We start from the raw sequence: 20,237 nt of genomic DNA on the forward strand, positions 1-20,237 counted from the left end.
AGCCCTGATTTAAAACAGGCCAGTATGAACCAACTTGGAGAGACAGAGACTAAAATTACTTACAGGGTTTTTTTTTAAGTGTGAGAAAAACTACCCAAAGGGTGTTGTTGTATGACATTTTAAAATATACAACGTCAGAATTATCAACTGCAATAAATCAAGAGTTTAAAAAGGAGTGTTTTGGTATATGAATAATTAAAACCACAAAAATGTGCAGATATGAATGCATGTTTTCATAAAAATCATGAAATTCTAGACAAAAAAATACATGCCCTGAACTACAATACAAAGGCAGATAGAACTGTACTTGAATTAGCTCTTTTTACATTGCTGGAGTTTTTTCCTTGTGAAGAGGAGCTAGGGTATTGTTGAAAAAAAGTGGCACAAGCAGGACGGGGCAGCGCGCTGTGCTCCGTGCAGAGGCTGCCAGGGGCTGCCCGAAGAGCGCCCTGCTGCAGCCAGAGCCCTCCCGGCCTGGGGCCTGGGAGCAAAGGGCCAGGGCAGGCACCTCCTCCTCGTCCTGACCCTCCACCGCTCCCTGCTGCTGCTGCTGCTGCTGCTGCTGAGGGAAAGAGACTCTCCTAAGGCCCCATGAACGAATGCACTTACACAGCCCTGGGGATGCCAGTGAAGGAAACCACGTGTCACGTAATGCATGTATGACCAGAGTCACCAAACACCACCTAAACATGGAATTGTTGCACCTCTCTAGGACAGGCAGAAATTGAAAGAATTAATTGGAGACTTCAGGGCAGAAGAGGCCAGAGGAGGGAAACAACTCTAAAGGGAAAACCATCATATCTGGAGGGGGAAACATCTCTGCCTGCTCAGAATCAGTCGAGGGAATATGTGTCTAATCCTAGCCAGAAAGGGATGTTTTAGGTGAGCTTTGCACCTCCAACTGCCTCGGACCAGAGCCAGGAAGTTTCAATTATGCAAATGTTACATAGATAGAGAGAGAGAGAGAGAGAGAGAGAGAGATTGACAGATTTCGTTACTGAAATCTCTCTTTACTGTCCCCTCTGTGTTGCTACAGACATCAGAACTTGGTAGCCAGTGCCCTGCTCAATTACAATCCTGAGACTGCTCTCCTGTTGCTTCAAAAAAGCACACGCCTGGGGAATCTGGAGCGTGTAGGTCCTTACGGAAAGGGATCAGACCCAGAGCATTGCACTGGGAATTGCACTCTTTGTGCATCTGTGCTCGGGCAAGTTCTTCTCTTGGACTCAACCACACTGGTGGTGCTAAAGTGGCTGGAATGAGAAATAAAGCCCATCTCCCTCCAGCTCCTGTAATCTCTGAGGAGCAGCTGGAATGCAAGGGCATTGACCTGCTGCTCAATTCCCAAACAACACACACTGATTCCCTGGGCTGCAAAAAGGCACGGTCACTACTAAGCTCAAAGTGATGTGTGAGGCCATGCCGGAACCACAACAGCTCCTTCTGCACCAAGGTCCCTGCACAGAATGATGTGTTCTCATGCAAAACTACTGCATTCTCCAGAAGTGATACATTGGAAATTAAAATTCTAGCAGACTCAGTCCCAGTGCTATAAAAGGGCAGAAAAAAATGATGAAAACAACTTTAGTTGGGAGAAAAAGAAAATGAAAAAGCCTCTTCCTCCCAGCAAACAAAAAAAAAAAAAAACTACTAAGGAAAAAAGGGGGAGAAGTTGCTTCCAAAAGCAGCTCAAATATTTGGATGCACTGGGGAAATGCTGAAGGTCCCTCATGAGGCTCCTCATGTCCAAGCAGAAGCTTCTTCTGCGCCTCCTCACTGGCCTTGTGCTCCACCCCCTTGCCCAGCTCCCCTGTCCTTCTGTGCACACGCTGCAGCCCCTCCATGACTCTCTGCTTCCCAGGGGCCCACAACTGCACACAGCACTCCAGCTGTGGCCGCGGCGCTGCCCAGCACAGGGCCACGCTCACTGCCCTGCTCCTGCTGCCCCACTGCTGCTGACACAGGCCACCATGCCCTTGGCCTTCTTGGCCACCTGGCCACACGCTGACTCATCTGCAGCTGCTCAAGACCGGCAGCAACCCTGGCTTGTTTTGGCCTATGCAGCTCCCCAGCCACAAAATTGCCTATTTCACTTCAGATACAGCAGGCACCATTTCAAGATGGCCTTCCTTTTCTGAGCAACATAAGACAGCAGTCAAAGACTTGCAGCTTCACCCCCACTCTGGGCTCCAAGGCACTTGCCAAAGTTGCAGACTTCAGTGCAAAATGGATCAGCAGAAACTTTCCCCGTCTGCTGTTTGCAGCTTCTCAAAAGCCAAAAGTCAATTGAGTCAGCAGTGACTCTACAAGTGAAGAACAACTCAAGAAAACTGCAGAACACTTGCACAAGCCAAAGACACCTTTCCAAAAAGGGAAAAGAAACCAAGAAAGCCTTTTGACCTCCAGCACTACCACATGTGCCCTTGGACATGACCCCACACAAGTCCAGAGATGGAGCTTCCCTGAACCAAGCAGCCAGAAGCACAGCCGGAGCCCCCAGCTCTGCACTGCCCCAACAGGACAGGTCAAAGGCCAAGTTCTGCGGTCACTGCCTAGAGGAAATCCCTAGCTCCTGGCAGGACTCCAGCACCCAGCATCCTCAGCCTGCAACAGCAAAGTACTGGCTGCTCCAAAACTTGCAGCTCTGCCTTGCACTAAAGACAGCACCACACACAACTGGCACTTACAGGTCTGGAATAGGGCGGTGAGAACAACGTTGGAGGGTTGTTGTCATCCACCTCATTTTGCTCCTCTTTGGCTTCTTCTGCAATAACAGAGAGAGTCAGGGGAAAAACGGCTCTTGCTCTTCTTATCTTGTCTCTACTTATGTGAAAAAAGAGTCAAATAGTAGATTGAAAAGGAAACACCATATACAGCAAAAAGCGCAGGAGCAAGATGGTGAATCATTATAGCACTGCTCTGCAAGTTTGCAGGCTGTGCTGCAACACCAGAAAAAACAAGGCGTTTGAAAGTGTGCAAGTGCCCACCGAAAAATGACTCATACACGAGGTTCCTCCTGCACTGGGCAAGGCCTAGGGCTGCTCTGACACTCAGGCCTTCCATGCACCAAGGCAACCTTCTGATGTCACTATGACGAGGTGGCAACCATGCCCCGACAAGACAAAGCAAACGCTCTGTATTGGTCTGTGAATTTATACCAAGCAATAACCAATCTTCCCTACAGCAAATGCAAAAGAGCCTGGGAAGTTCTCCTGCATCACAAAGCAGCACAAATTCTCCTTGTGGGCCGAAGCCTGTTGTTCATGGGATCCAAGAGGAACTCCAAGAATGACCTCAGCTGTGGCCGTGGCGCTGCCCAGCACAGGGCCACACTCACTGCCCTGCTCCTGCTGCCCCACTGCTGCTGACTCAGGCCACCATGCCCTTGGCTTTCTTGGCCACCTGGCCACACGCTGTCTCATCTTCAGGTACTCAAGGCCACCACCCCTGGCTCCTTTTGGCCCACGCAGCTCTCCAGGCAAAAAGTTGCCTGTTTGACTTCAAATACAGCATCCACCTTTTCAAGATGGCCTTCTTGTTCCACAACTGCATCTTCTAAGGAGATGTCACTAAATTGACAGGAATAGAATTCTCAGTCTCTCTGACTAAATTGAACTGGGCTAATTCTACTCTCTGGCATGTTGCTCTTAGTTCAGTGTTCTCCTCTGGCTGCTGTCAGCAAGTGACATTTTCTCTGCAAAACTGAGTTTGTAGTTCTTCAGGACTCTGAGAGGGAAACTAGGAACTATCCACTTACGCCTTTGTTACCTTTGTTGAAGGCATCAAAATGGATTTTCTTTCGGTCTCCCTAGCCGGTCCTCTACTGCTACTGGCCAAGGTGACAGCTAGCTCTAGAATTCTTAAACACCAGGAACATGAAATGTCCCTTTCTCACTCAGCTCAGAATCAGCACCGCTGAATACACGCCTGAGGTGACCTGTAGTGGGCACGGGAAATGAGTCAGATGCTGTGAGAAAACTGCCTGGGCTGTTGAATCCCACAGAACAAGTAAACCCAAACAAGCTGATTTCCTGTTTGCCAACTTCCCTCCAGGAGACACGTTTCTTTCACACAGCCAGCAAGAGATCAGGACAATGTTCTTGGTTGTGCCTACAATTTGGCCTGTTTTGCCAGTAAATGACTAAAAACATAACCAAGAAAATGCAGGTTCTTCTTTAACACTCAATGCTACTGTTCTACCAAAACCATAAAAATGCTTCTAAAATCCTCTCCTTCAGGTACTTTTTAAAAAAAATCAGTTGCATGCACCAATTCTTCTAAACTTGCTGGAAACTGTTGCCCAGAAAATCTTCCCCAAAATCCCTCTGAGCTCTGGCATTTCTGTTGTGAAACAGCACAGCAGCATCTCCATGGTTCTTGAGCAGACACTCACTGCTTTGGAGTTTGCATTTCATTGCAATGGGAAGATCACTATTTTAGCACTCAGTCAAGGGTCAAGGTAGACAGTCAGATTATTTCAGGAGAAACTGTAGAAGGAAAGAATCTTCCCTGAATTCTGGGAACAACTACCTACTATTCTTCCTAATCACCATACTCATCCTAATCATTGCCAACAACCTATTTGTCCTGTTGATTTCCTGAGAAGGAGTTGGAATCATAACCTTCCTACTAATCAGCTGATGACACGGCCGAGCAGAGGCCGACACCGCCGCCCTCCAAGTCGTAATTTACAACTGAATCAGAGACATCAGACTTATCCTTTGCATAGCACAACTAGGCTCCACCACAAACACCTGAGAAATCCAACAACTTCCTACCCCATCCCAATCTCCTACACTACCTCTACTAGGTCTCATCCTAGCTGCAACCAGAAAATCCGCTCAATTCGGCCTCCAGCCATGACTCCCAGCTGCAATAGAAGGGCCAACGCTCGTATCCGCCCTACTCCACTCCAGCACAATAGTAGTTGCTGGAATTTTCCTACTTATCCGAACCCACCCTCTATTCAATAATAACCAAACCACCCAAACCCTGTGCCTCTGCCTAGGAGCTTTATCCTCACTATTTGGAGCCATGTGCGCCCTCACCCAAAACAACATTAAAAAAATCATTGCCTTCTCCACTTCAAGCCAACTAGGACTAATAATAGTCACAATTGAACTAAACCTACCCGAACTAGCCTTCCTCCACATCTCAACTCACACATTCTTCAAAGCCATGCTCTTCCTATGCTCAGGCTCCATCATTCACAGCTTAAATGGAGAACAGGACATGTGAAAAATAGGAGGACTCCAAAAAATACTCTCCACAACCACTGCATGCCTTACCATCGGCAACCTCGCCCTAACAGGAACATCGTTCCTAGCAGGATTCTACTCAAAAGACCAAATAATTGAAAGCCTAAACACATCCTCCTCAAACACTTGAGCCCTACTCCTAACCCTTCTAGCCACATCATTCACCACGGTACACACAATCCGCATAACCGTACTAGTACAGACCGGCTTTGTTTGAATTCCGCCCTTGACCCCAGTAAGTGAAAACAACCCCGCAGTAACTTCCCCTGTCACTCGCCTTGTGCTGGGAAGCATCCTGGCAGGATTCCTCATCACCTCATTCATCATCCCCACAAAAACCCCTCCAATAACCATGCCACCCTCTATTAAAATAACCTCCCTAATTGTAACAGCCCTAGGCATTGCTTTAGTTCTAGAAATTTCAAAAATAGACCAAACACTCATCCTCACAAAACAAGCTCCCTTCTAAAACTTCTCAACATCCCTAGGATACTTTAACCCCCTAACCCACTGCCTAAGTATAACCAACTTCCTCAAAGGAGGAGAAAACATCGCATCCCACCTAACTGACCTCTCCTGATACAAAATACTAGGTCCAGAGGGGCTAGCCAGCCTGCAACTAATAGCAACCAAAACTGCCACCACCCTCCACTCAGGCCTAATCAAAGCTTACTTAGGATCATTCGCCTTATCCATTCTCATCATCCTCATATCCACATACAGAAATAACCAATGGCCCTCAACCTTTGTAAAAACCACCAAATCCTCAAAATCATCAACAACGCCCTAATCGACCTCCCAGTGCCATCAAACATCTCAACATGATGAAACTTTGGGTATCTAGTAGGCGTTTGCTTAATTACTCAAATCGTCACAGGTCTTCTGCTAGCTATGTACTACACAGCAGATACCAATCTAGCCTTCTCCTCTGTCACTCACATATGCCGAGACGTACAATTCGGCTGACTCATCTGCAACCTCCACACAAACGGAGCCTCCTTCTTCTTCATCTGCATCTACCTACGCATCGGCCGAGGACTCTACTACGGCTTATACCTGTGGAGGATATTATTAATAGTTGGTTAGCTGAGAAAGGCCATGCTGACATAATGCTGCTGGTTAAGCTGAGAGAGGGAAGTCAGCAGTCAGTAAGCTGAAAGGAGAAGTCAGCAGTCGGTGTCCAATGACAGGCACGGACAGACTGCCCTTGCCGCAACATGAGGATAGGGAAGAGAGATTCTTCCTGAGAATATGTAGAAAGTATCAAAAGTATAACCATAAGAATGCAGAAGTAGGCGTAGTTGCTGATATGTAACTAACCAATCCTGAGCTCAACTTTTGCAATATGTATGAAGCTCATTATGAACTGTATTTACCCTGCTGTACTAATCAATAAAATCGGGCCTGTGATGATCTAATTGATGTCCTGGTCTCCTTCCGTCGACACATACCTAAACAAAGAAACCTGAAACATTGGAGTCATCCTCCTCCTAACCCTCATAGCAACTGCTTTTGTAGGATATGTCCTACCGTGAGGCCAAATATCATTCTTAGGAGCTGCAGTAATCACAAACCTATTCTCTGCCATCCCTTACATTGGGCAAACACTAGTCAAGTGAGCCTGAGGCGGGTTCTCTGTTGACAACCCTGCACTGACCCGATTCTTTCTCTCCACTTCCTCCTTGCCTTCGTCATCGTAGGCCTTACTCTCGTCCATCTCACCTGGTTTACACCCTTTATCCTCCGATTAAAATTACAAAAGGACAACGCATCACACAATTGGTACCACTATCACAAATGACATCGGGAATACAATCATTTACTGGGCAAACACGGAATGAAAAAGGTTTTGGCTCTACTGGCGTTACACTTTTGACTGTGGATTTACAAAATAGATCAAAGCAAAAGGTTTTAATTACTTATGGGCATCAAAGCATAACCCTTTATGGATTTTTGGATACAGGAGCAGATACCAGCATCATTTCTCCAGAAGCGTGGCCACAACATTGGCCTCTATTTCCATCATCAAACATGCTCACAGGAGTAGGAGGATTTACATTGGCAAGCAGATCGCCGCTTTTGTCTGTGTGCATTGAGAATCGACAAGTATCTGCTGTGTTTTCAATTGTTCAACTGCCTCCTACAGTTTCCTGTTTAATTGGAAGGGACATTTTAACACAATTGGGAGTGGTGTTAACTAATCAGCACCCTTTGGGGTAATTGCCATTGCTTGGACTTTCCCCATTCCACTCACCTGGAAAACGGATACACCGGTGATGGTTAAGCAATGGCCATTAAAAGGGGAGAGTCTTATGCATGCCCATGAATTGGTAAAGGAACAATATACAAAGGGACACCTACGACTATCCACGAGCCCTTGGAATACACCTATTTTTGTAATCAAAAAGAAATCAGGGAAATATCGTTTGATACATGATTTGAGGGCTGTAAATGACCAGATGGAACCAATGGGGGCCTTACAGCCTGGTCTTCCAAATCCAGCTATGATTCCAGAACACTGGCCACTTTTAATTATTGACCTAAAGAATTGTTTTTTCACTATTGGGCTGCATCCTGATGATATGAAGAGGTTTGCTTTTACTTTACCAGCAATAAATTGTGGAGAACCGGATAAAAGATTTGAATGGACATCTCTTCCGCAAGGCATGCGCAACTTCCCCACTTTATATCAGCTTTATGTTGATGCTGCATTATAGCCACTACGTCGCAAATGGCCAGCAACTATAATATATCATTACATGGACGATATTTTGTTTGCACAGCAACAGCCATTCTCCTCTTTACAGATTAACAGCATTAAAAATACACTTGCTGCATATTCACTTGTTATTGCTACAGAGAAAATTCAAACTACAAGGCCCTGGAAATATTTGGGATGGACTTTGACGGATCAGATAGTAATACCTCAAAAATTTGAATTACAATTGGACATTAAGACTCTACACGATGCACAGAAGTTGCTGGGAGACTTACAGTGGCTGAAGCCCATTGTGGGAATACCAAATCATTTGTTAGAAACCCTTTGGCCTTTGTTAAAGGGCGTTGACCCTACTACTCCTGTACACCTGACAAAGGAGCATCATCTTGCTTTGCAGCAAATTAGTAATTGTGTACAGCAAGGGTATGTGTCTCGTCGACAACTTGATCATCCCATTGACCTTACTATTTGGAATAGCCCTTGCCATTTGCCTGGTGCTCTCTCTCAACTACAAAAGAAAACGGGGGAGATACGGGTGTTGGAATGGTTGTCACCACCACTACAGCATAAGAAAACAATATCTTCAAAAATTGAACAATTGGCTGCATTAATTAAAAAGGGGTGTCTCAGAATTCTTGAAGTGGATGGTAGAGAACCTGCTAGCATTAGATTGCCTATGGAAGAAGAAACCTTGGACTGGTACTTGATTAATTCGAAGGATTTACAGGAAGCATTATTGACATCATTTGCTAAAGTAGAGACTAGCAAATTAGTGCCTAGAGTTTTGCAATGGATGACAGAATAGAACTGGATCACTCGACCTTTGAGAGAAAAATACCCCATAGAAGGAGCTATTACAGCTTTTACAGATGCAGGAAAGAAATCAAGGCGTGCTGCTGTCACCTGGCAAGAAAAAGGACAATGGAAGCATCAACTCCTCACAGCAGACCTTGCAGATAGCTTACAAACTCTGGAATTGTTAGCAGTAGTATGGGCAGTGTCCAACTTACAGGAACCTTTAAATGTGGTCACAGACTCTATGTATGTCACAGGAGTAGTCAGACGGATAGAGGAAGCGGCAATTAAGGAAGTGAATAATAAATGATTGTATGAGTTACTGATACAGTTAAGGAAAGCTTTACGGGAGAGAAAAGCAGCGTATTCTGTGATTCATATTAGGAGTCATAAATGGTCTGAAGGTTTAGGAGAAGGGAATGAACGTGCAGATAAATTGGTTACCCTACCCATTGATAATTCTTGTCCTATTGATAAGCATACATTGGCCAGAGAAGCACATAGTAGGTATCATCAAAATGCAAGAGGATTAGCAAAACACTTTGAGCTGAGTTTGTCAGAAGCCAAGGCCATTGTTAGAGCATGTCCAACATGTAGTTATCATAATGGTGGAATAGGTCTAGGCATCGGGGTTAATCCTCGAGGTTTAGAAATAAATGAGAAATGGCAAATGGATGTTACACACATAGCTAGATTTGGTAAAGTCAAGCATGTGCACGTCACTATAGATACATATAGTCATTACATATGGGCTACGGCTCAGGCAGGAGAGAAAGCTATACACGTTACCAGACACCTGTTAAGTTGCGTCGCTGTTATGGGAGTACCAAAGAGTATCAAAATGGATAATGGTCCAGCTTATGTAAGTGCTAGAGTCCTAGTAAGTGCTAGAAATTTTTGAATCAGTGGTCTGTTAAGCATGTGACAGGTATTCCATACTCCCTTACTGGACAGGCAATAGTGGAAAGAGCAAACGGCACCCTTAAGCAGTATATTGAAAAACATCAAGATTTGAGAGATCCACAAGCATGTTTGGCTAAGGTTCTGTATGTGATTAACCATTTATGTATTTTTGGGGAAGACGATACCCCCCCCTGCAATTAAACATCACCCGAGGTCAAGTCAGGAAACTACTAAGGAAACAGAGGTCTGTGTCAAGTATAAGAACCCGAGTACAGGATTATGGGAAAAACCTGCAAAAGTATTATATTGGGGTCGGGGGTATCTTTGTGTTTCCTCACCTACAGGGCCTTTGTGGGTGCCTGCTAAGTGGACTAAACCTGTTTTTGATGCAGCCTCTGGTGGATCGCCTTACGGAGGAGGACAAGGAGCGACTGGGGAAGAAACTGCTTCTAGTCCTACAACCACTACTGTTACAATTGAAGGGGTACTCGAAAGCGGTGGACAGAGCACTGACACATCACTACCGGACAGCCCAGGAGTTGATTGGTTTTATTGACTCATTATCAACCTTTCGTTTAACAAATCCAGCGAAAGAACATTGCCTTGACTGTCACAATCCACATTGTGCTGCTTGGATAGCCCTACGTTGTGGGGGTTGTGATAGAACTTTTTGGATAGAACAATCATTATTGTGGGATTTGTGGTGTCACACTTGTGAGCACGAGTACACGTGGGGTAAAAGCTGGCAAGATGAATTAAGGAGACAAACAGGGCAAAATGCATATATAGCTTTAAATCTTTATGAGTCTCCTGAACAGAAAATTCTTGCTTATTATCGATGGGAGTTACAATGTATTGTGAATAGAATTAAGGTTCAAAGTAAATCACGCATAGTTTCTATAAGGTGTAGGAAATTAGTACCTTTAACACAGCATTCAATTGTAGGACCCTTCAAGAGGAATCCTGATAGAGCACTAGATTGCTGCATTGAAAAGTTGCAAAAATTGAGTTTGCAAGTGGCAGGACCAGTAAAATTAGGAGCAGCAAGATTGAAGATAGATAAGAAAAGGAAGGCAAAAAAGGGAACGATTTCATCTGAGTAAGGATATCAGTGAGCCTTCAAACTTACCTCATGCTATACCTGTAAGCAAGGATGCTGATTTAGAGTTAGTATATTCAAAAACTGACTCAGCCTTACAATAGACAATCTAGCAAACCAGGGAAAAGACAACGAAGAAAGGAAAAACAAAGCAAGCAGAAAGAAAAATGAGGTTTGTTCTTGTTATACTGCTCAATGCTGTAGCAAGTGAAGCAGTAGGAATAACACACTTTAGTCAACCAAGAGAAAATTTATGGGTGACACTTGCTAATCAAACTAACCAATCATCGCTTTGTCTTAGTCTTGGAGGAGTCACTAACCCATTTCGAACATGCCTGGTGGGACTTCCGCTGTGGTCTCCTGGAGAATTTTGCAGTTTGATAAACAATCAAACCTTATGTATGTCTAACATGTCAAACATCACACTGCCAGTACAACAAGGGTATACTGCAAGTCAGAGTGATGGTTATCGCCAATGCTTACTAATCCAATCACTTAACACTTCTTTGCATTCTCCTCCTGAGGAATTGGATCTTTTTGGAAGTACAAACGCCAGTATGTCTAACACGACAGCTGGCGGATGGTTTAGCTTCAAATTTTCGGATGCTCAGAATTTAAACCAACCTAAAGAAACATGGGCCACCCTAGATTGATCCCTGAATGTGAGTAAATTCTCTCCGCAGCATTACAGTCAATGTAACGGCACAAATATCACCGCACCAATGAAATTACCCATAGGAATATTTTTGATTTGTGGAGACAGGGCGTGGAATGGTATACCAGCCAAACCACAGGGTGGATCCTGTCATTTGGGGAAATTGTCATTGTTTCACCCTAACGTATCCTTGCTAATGCAGCTGAGTCTAAATTCAAACAGGAAGAGACGTAGCATACATGACTTAGACTGCAGCCAGATAGGAGATCCACAGTTTTGGGGTACATTCAAACAAGTGGTAGTTTCAACTATCTTGCCAGGAGGATCTGCCAATAAAGCTATGAATTTAGCAAAGCAATTAGGGTGCTGGGCAAAGGATGAGCTAAACAAGACATCACAAATTCTAGACATGCTAACCGCAGATGTGCAGAGTGTTAACCATGCTGTTTTGCAGAATAAAGCTGCTGTAGATTTTTTGCTCTTAGCACAAGGGCATGGATGTGAAGAGTTAGAGGGAATGTGTTGCATGAATTTGTCTGATCATTCGGTGTCCATTCCCACTAAGATAAAAGAACTGCAACAGGGACTTCACAGTCTCAAGGAAGAAGAAGGATTAGGAATTGGTGAATGGCTTAAAAGCTTAGGACTTGGGTCATGGCTGAGGAACATTGTGATCTATGCCATAGGACTTCGGAGTGTAATTTTACTGTTTTTGCTTATTTTGCCTTGTATCTTTAACTGTATTCAAAACATGGTCAGCCGTACAATAGCAAAAACCTGGCACACTAGTCTTCTTGCTCAAGAAGAAAACGGGGGAAATGTGGAGGATATTATTAATAACCAATCTAGCCTTCTCCTCTGTCGCTCACATATGCCGAGACGTACAATTCGGCTGACTCATCCGCAACCTCCACACAAACGGAGCCTCCTTCTTCTTCATCTGCATCTACCTACGCATCGGCCGAGGACTCTACTACGGCTTATACCTGTGGAGGATATTATTAATAGTTGGTTAGCTGAGAAAGGCCATGCTGACATAATGCCGCTGGTTAAGCTGAGAGAGGGAAGTCAGCAGTCAGTAAGCTGAAAGGAGAAGTCAGCAGTCGGTGACCAATGACAGGCAAGGAAAGACTGCCCTTGCTGCAACATGAGGATAGGGAAGAGAGATTCTTCCTGAGAATATGTAGAAAGTATCAAAAGTATAACCATAAGAATGCAGAAGTAGGCGTAGTTGCTGATATGTAACTAACCAATCCTGAGCTCAACTTTTGCAATATGTATGAAGCTCATTATGAACTGTATTTACCCTGCTGTACTAATCAATAAAATCGGGCCTGTGATGATCTAATTGATGTCCTGGTCTCCTTCCGTCGACACATACCTAAACAAAGAAACCTGAAACATTGGAGTCATCCTCCTCCTAACCCTCATAGCAACTGCTTTTGTAGGATATGTCCTACCGTGAGGCCAAATATCATTCTTAGGAGCTGCAGTAATCACAAACCTATTCTCTGCCATCCCTTACATCGGGCAAACACTAGTCAAGTGAGCCTGAGGCGGGTTCTCTGTTGACAACCCTGCACTGACCCGATTCTTTCTCTCCACTTCCTCCTTGCCTTCATCATCGTAGGCCTTACTCTTGTCCATCTCACCTTCCTCCACAAAACAGGCTCAAACAACCTGCTAGGCATTCCCTCAGACTGTGACAAGATCCCCTTCCACCCATACTACACCATCAAAGACATCCTAGGATTCGTCCTAATGCTCTCCCTACTTGTCTCACTAGCCCTATTCTCCCTCAGCCTCCTAGGTGACCCAGAAAACTTCACCCCAGCCAACCCACTAGTCACCCCTCCTCACATCAAACCCGAGTGATCTTTCCTATTTGCTTACGCCATCCTCCGATCCATCCCAAACAAACTAGGAGGCGTAGTAGCTCTAGCTGCCTCAATCCTCATCCTGTTCCTCACCCCACTACTACATACATCAAAACTATGATCAATACCCTTCCGTCCCCTATCACAAACCCTATTCTGAACCCTAGTCGCCAATGTCCTCATCCTAACCTGAGTAGGCAGCCAGCCAGTAGAACACCCCTTCATCATCAACGGCCAACTAGCCTCATTCACATACTTCACAATCATTCTAGTTCTGTTCCCCCTTGCGGCCGCCCTAGAAAACAAGCTACTTTAATTAACTCTAATAGTTTATAAAAACATTGGTCTTGTAAGCCAAAGATTGAAGACTAAACCCCTTCTTTAGAGTTACCCCACCACACACCTCAGGAAGAAAGGACTCAAACCCTCTGCTCCAATTCCCAAACCTGGCATTTTTCACTAAACTACTTCCTGACCCTACTGCTAAAGAGCTCGAATCGCCCCCCGAGACAACCCCTGCACAAGCTCCAACATCCTAAACAAAGTCAACAACAACCTTCACCCCCCAATCAAAAGCAATCCCACCCCCTCTGAATACAACACAGCTACCCCACTGAAATCCAACCGGACCGACAACAAATCCCCACTATTCACCATCCCCTTGTCCATCAACAACCCCAACACACCCCCTATAACAAGCTCCACCATGACAACCAACCCCATCCCAAAACCATAACCAACAACACCCCAGCAACCCCAAGCCTCCGGATAAGGATCCGCTGCCAGCGACACTGAATACACAAACACTACCAACATTCCCCCTAAATAAACCATAACAAGTACCAAAGAAACAAAAGGGACCCCCAAACTCACTAGTCATCTGCACCTTGCAACCGCTGCTACGACCAGCCCCAACACCCCATAGTAAGGAGACAGGTTAATGCAACCGCCAACCCCCCTAGAACAAAACTCAGCCCGAAAAACAGAACAGATTCTATCATAAATTCCCACTTGGCCTCTCTCTGAGATTTACGGCCTGAAAAGCAGTCGTTACAAAATTTAACTATAAGAACACCTAAATACGTCCTTCATTCCCTCCCCCATCCCCTTACCCCCCCCCCCTTCCCCCCCTACCCAGCACGTTTTCTTCTTGCTTTCAGGGTATGTATAATAATGCATCGCACTCTCTGCCCCATCAGACAGTTCATGAAATGTAGGATAATCCACATTACACGTCAAGCTCTTCCACCAAAAACCCAAACGGATGGTATTCGTCCAGCCTACCTACCAGGCACATTATTGCTTCAGGTACCATACAACCCAAGTATTTCTACCCAAGTCCAAGCCGCAAGTGTCACCCAAAGACCCAGGATCTTACCTAATGTACGCAACACCCAACCTAGAGAACGAGGAATGTCCCAGTACACCTTTGAATTCCCCTAGTCTACAGGATTAGCCCACCTCCTAGGTAATATTCTCAGCCAAAAGCCTTCAAGCACTCCCAAGCCAGACATGGTTATCTTTTGATCGCATTTCTCACGAGAACTGAGCTATCAACATCATATGTGCTTTAGTTTATTGCCGTCAAGCACATACCTCTCCTATACTTGCTCTTTTGCGCTATTGGTTGTAACTTCAGGATCATAACTTGCTTCATTCCTTCCTCCTTGCCCTTCACAGATACAAGTGGTCGGTTGAATACTCCTCCCTAACTTCATTACCTCGGCATCCCGACCTCTTGCACTTGTTTTCTTTTAGCGTCTCTTCAATAAGCCCCTCAAGTGCAGAGCAGGTGTTATCTTCCTCTTGACATGTCCATGACATGACCGCCAAGCATATGAATCCCCTAACACCCAGAATGTCATGATCTAACGGATAAGGTTGTCGCAAACTTGGCACTGATGCACTTTGACCCCATTCATGGAGGGCGCGCTACCTACCTCTAGACAGCAGATAGTGTAATGGTTGCCAGACATAGTAATTATTTTATCATTCACTAGGAATTAACATTTAAATTCCGTTTTATGCATCTGTTTTTTTATCTAGACTTTTTTTTTTCAAATAACTAAGCCACATATCCCTACATTGTCCAAACTACTTACCATCAATACACTTTCAATTAACTTTCCTCTATATTCCCTACTGTCAAAAATAATAACCAGCCACCATCAACACTCCCCTAACCACCCCCAAACAAACATAATATTAATCCCAAAGCTAGCCCCTCTCCAAAAACCGAAACAAACCACAAGTCATGATGACAAACCATCAACCAGCTACCCACCAAATTTCACGTCCTTGTAGCTTATAGAAAGCATGACACTGAAGATGTCAAGATGGCTGCCACACGCACCCAAGGACAAAAGACTTAGTCCTAACCTTACTGTTAGTTTTTGCTAGGTATATACATGCAAGTATCCGCGCTCCAGTGTAGATGCCCTGAACACCTCAATCAGGGAGATAGGAGCGGGCATCAGGCTCACCACAACCGTAGCCCAAGATACCTTGCAATTGCCTCACCCCCACGGGTAATCAGCAGTAGTTAATATTATGCAATGAGTGTAAACTTGACTTAGCCATAGCATATCCAGGGTTGGTAAATCCTGGGCCAGCCACCGCAGTCATACAGGAGACCCAAATTAACTTTATAACGGCATAAAGAGTGGTCACATGCTATCCAAGTAGCAAAGGTTAAAAAGCAACTGAGTTGTCACAAGCCCAAGATGCCAAAAAGGCCTCCCCATCAAAGAAGATCTTAGAACAACGATTAATTGAACTCCACGAAAGCCAGGGCCCAAACTGGGATTAGATACCCCACTATGCCTGGCCCTAAATCTTGATGCTTACACCTACTAAAGCATCCTCCTGATGCTTTAAGCACCAACGCGTAAAACTCTAAGGACTTGGCGGTGCCCCAAAGCCACCTAGAGGAGCCTGTTCTGTAATCAATGATCCACGATATGTCTGACCATTCCTTGCCAAAACAGCCTACATACTGCTGTCACCAGCCCACCTCCCCTGAAAGCTCAACAGTGAGTTCAATAGCCCCACCACGCTAACAAGACAGGTCAAGGTATAGCCTATGGAAAGGTAGCAATGTGTTACATTTTCTATGTTAGAACATAGCGGCAAGGGGGTATGAAATAACCCCTGGAAGGTGGATTTAGCAGTAGAGTGGGACAATGGAGCCCTCTTTAAGCTGGCCCTGGGGCACCTACATACTGCCCGTCACCCTCCTCGCAGGCGCCCCCCCAATGAACTAATAAGCTACTTAGCCAAAGATGATGTAAGTTGTAACAAGGTCAGTGTACCAGAAGGTGCACTTAGGCTACCAAGACGTAGCTTCAGCAAAAGCATTGAACTTACACCTGAAAAATGTCTGCTAACACCAGATTGTCTTGATGCCAAACTCTAGCCCAATCGACATGATCTGGAATAACAAAGCTACTCCCCCGCACCCAACTAAAGCATTCACTATTCCCAGTATAGGTGATAGAAAAGACACCATTGGCGCGATAGAGACCACGTACCGTAAGGGAAAGATGAAATAATAATGAAAACTAAGCTATAAACAGCAAAGATCAACCCTTGTACCTTTTGCATCATGGTCTAGCAAGAAAAATAATACAAAATGAATTTAAGTTTGCTACCCCGAAACCCAAGTGAGCTACTTACGAGCAGCTATTATTGAGCGAACCCGTCTCTGTGGCAAAAGAGTGGGATGACTTGTCAGTAGAGGTGAAAAGCCAATTGAGTTGGGTGATAGCTAGTTGCCTGTGAAACGAATCTAAGTTCACTCTTAATTCTTCTCCAAGGAAAACCTACAAACCCTAATGAAGCGAATTAAGGGCCATTTAAAGGAGGTACAGCTCCTTTAAAAAAGAATACAATCTCTCTGAGCAGATAAATACTGGGTTTTCCAACTGCATTGTGGGCCCTCAAGCAGCCATCAACAAAGAGTGCGTTAAAGCTCTACATTACAAAAATATAAGAACCTTATGACTCCCTCCCCATTAACAGGCTAACCTATATTCAAATAGGAGAAATAATGCTAGAATGAGTAACCAGGGTCCTCCCTCTATGACACAAGCTTACATCTGTACATTATGAACAAACCACCAATATACGTCAAATCAAACAAGCACAGTATTAAGTATCTTGTTAACCTGACAGAGGAGCGTCCATTAAGAAAGATTAAAACCTGTAAAAGGAACTAGGCAAACCCATCAAGGCCCGACTGTTTACCAAAAGCATAGCCTTCAGCAAATGCAAAACAAGTTTTGAAGGTGATGCCTGTCCGGTGACTCACGTTCAACGGCCGTGGTATCCTTACCGTGCAAAGGTAGTGGAATCAATTGTCCCACAAATCGAGACTAGTATGAATGGCTAAACGAGGTCTTAACTGTCTCTTACCAGTAATCAGTGAAATTGATCTCCCTGTACAAAAGCAGGGATAAACCTGTAAGACAAGAAGACCCTGTGGAATTTCAAAACCAGCAACCACCTTAAAACACATACTCACCTACTGGCTTCACTGACACATAAGCTTCTGGTCTGCGTTTTTCGGTTGAGGCGACCTTGGAGCAAAACAAAACCTCCAAAAATTAGATCACACCTCTAGACTAAGAGCAACCCCTCAATATGCTAATAGCATCCAGACCCAATACAATTGATCGATGGACCAAGCTACCCCGGGGATAACAGCACAATGTCCTCCGAGAGTCTGTATCGACGAGGAGGTTTACGACCTCGATGTTGGATCAGGACATCGTAGTGGTGCAGCTGCTACTAAGGGTTTGTTTGTTCAACGATTAACAGTCCTACGTGATCTGAGTTCTGGCGCAATCCAGGTCGGTTTCTATCTATGATGAACTCTTCCCAGTACGAAAGGATAGGAAAAGTGAGGCCAATACCACAAGCAAGCCTTCGCCTTAAGTAATGAAAACAACTAAATTACAAAAGGCTATTACACCCCACCACGTCCAAGAAAAGGACCAGCTAGCGTGGCAGAGCTTGGAAAATGCAAAAGACTTCAGTCCTTTAACTCAGAGGTTCCGATCCTCTTCCTAGCTTAACCCAAACCACCCTCATTATTAACCTCATCATAGCCCACTCCTATGCCCTCCCAAACTTAATCGCAGTAGCCTTCCTTACACTAGCAGAGCGCAAAATCCTAAGCTACATTACAACAGTAGTCCTAGTCCAACTATTCAGCCTTTCCTGAAGGTCTGCCAGTCTGCATTTTCAAAGATGTCTTGCTTGTCCCAGCAAACTGAGGAAATGACAGACTCTGCTGCCACAGACTCTCCCATGGAGCCATCGGAAGCCCTGCAGGTTCCCCTGCAAATGCTGCCCCTGTGGCTGCAGACACCCATTTTTAAGATGAACGCCTTGACAGGAGCTTTACCAAAACAGTGGTATCCTAATGCTCTTTCTGTTTCAAAACCAGAAACTCAGTCACTAAGAAAGAGAAGGAAGACATACAAAAGCCAGGTTAGGATACACCCTAACCTAAGCAGAGGGGAAACATCTACTTACGTGTGAAATATGCTACAAAATAGGCACCATAGGTAATTCCATAGGCAGTGAAAAGCAAAGGAGCAATTCCCTCAATCATTTTAACACTGTCCTGCAAGTTTGCAGGCTGTGCTCACACACTGGAAAAAGCAAGGCTCCTGTCGGTGTGCAACAGCCCACTGACAATTTCCTCAATCAGGAGGATTCTCCTGAACTGAGCAAGTGCTAGGACTGCTCTGACACTCAGGCCTTCCATGCACCAGGGTAACCTTCTGATGTTGCTACGACAAGGTGGCAAACATGCCCTGACATCACAAAGCAAACGCTCCATGTTGGTCTGTAAATTTATGCCAAGCAATAACCAACCTTCCCTACAGGAAACACAAAATAGCCTGGGAAGTTCTCCTCTGTCACAAAGCAGCACAAATTCCCCTTGCGGGCCAAACCCTGTCTTTCAAGGGATCCAACAGGAACTCCAGGAGTGCACAAAGCACCTACAGCCTGTACCCCAACTGAGCACTCAGATGGCACCCAAGCAAAGGAAACGAGCCCAAGAAAATGGCCCAAAGCATTGCCCATTTGAGAAATTACCCTCCTTTTAACTTTTTAAAGGTTTATTAAACCTTAAGAAAAGGCTGTATAAGGAAAGATTGGAGCACTGGAAAGTCTCCATGATTAGCAGCCACATGCTCATCTACAAAAGGGATGCTCTGCTTTTCATACCCTTAACCCCTCCCAATGTTTTTTCAGTCAACTCTTTCTCTGCCGTTCAGTGGTGGAGATTACTTTCTTGCATCTTGATTGGAGGTCAGGTGTTGTTACACCCCGCCTGCTGGTCACAAACCAGCCCTCCCCAACTGCCCTGACTACCAAGGCTATTACAAGGGGGAAAAGAAAGAGGACTATGAGAGGACATATTACAATAGCAGCACTTTACATTTGAACAGAATATTTATCCACATAATATCTATCTCTTAATTGTGAGAGCCAACTATTACATTACTCACCTATAATGCACAGAAGCAAGAAAGAAGGCACTGGGTTGGCATAACAGCTGAAATCATTGCTAACAAATCTCCCCACATATTTGCACCTTTATTGGACATGGCCAGGACTCCTGTGGATGTACATCTCTGCCTTTCTTGCCCTTTGGAAGCAGTCAACCTGGCAACTTGTGGGGAAACCAAGGGCTTTGTGGGGGCTGCATTGCTCTGCACACACCCAGGCCCCCCGTGGCACAGAGCTTTGGTGCCTAAAAAGATCAACCAGAGGAAAACAGCTGGAGAAGGTTTCATTTGGACCTTTCTTCCCTGCCAACAGAAGTTGTCAAAATGAAAGTGACCAAGCAGGGCCTGATCCCTGCTGCCAGCTCAGGGTTAGAAAGGAGGCATTACTTGATTTCATTGCTGGGTGC

The 20,237-nt window shown here is 45.0% G+C and overlaps 1 pseudogene; it reads left to right on the forward strand.

Moving 5' to 3' along the window:
- Positions 1 to 12,247: 12,247 nt before the first annotated feature.
- Positions 12,248 to 13,304, forward strand: LOC131569184 (cytochrome b-like; annotated as a pseudogene).
- The last annotated feature ends 6,933 nt before the right edge of the window (positions 13,305 to 20,237 follow it).

Source organism: Ammospiza caudacuta, chromosome 29, assembly GCF_027887145.1.
Source record: "Ammospiza caudacuta isolate bAmmCau1 chromosome 29, bAmmCau1.pri, whole genome shotgun sequence".
In the NCBI taxonomy this organism is placed as follows: domain Eukaryota; kingdom Metazoa; phylum Chordata; class Aves; order Passeriformes; family Passerellidae; genus Ammospiza; species Ammospiza caudacuta.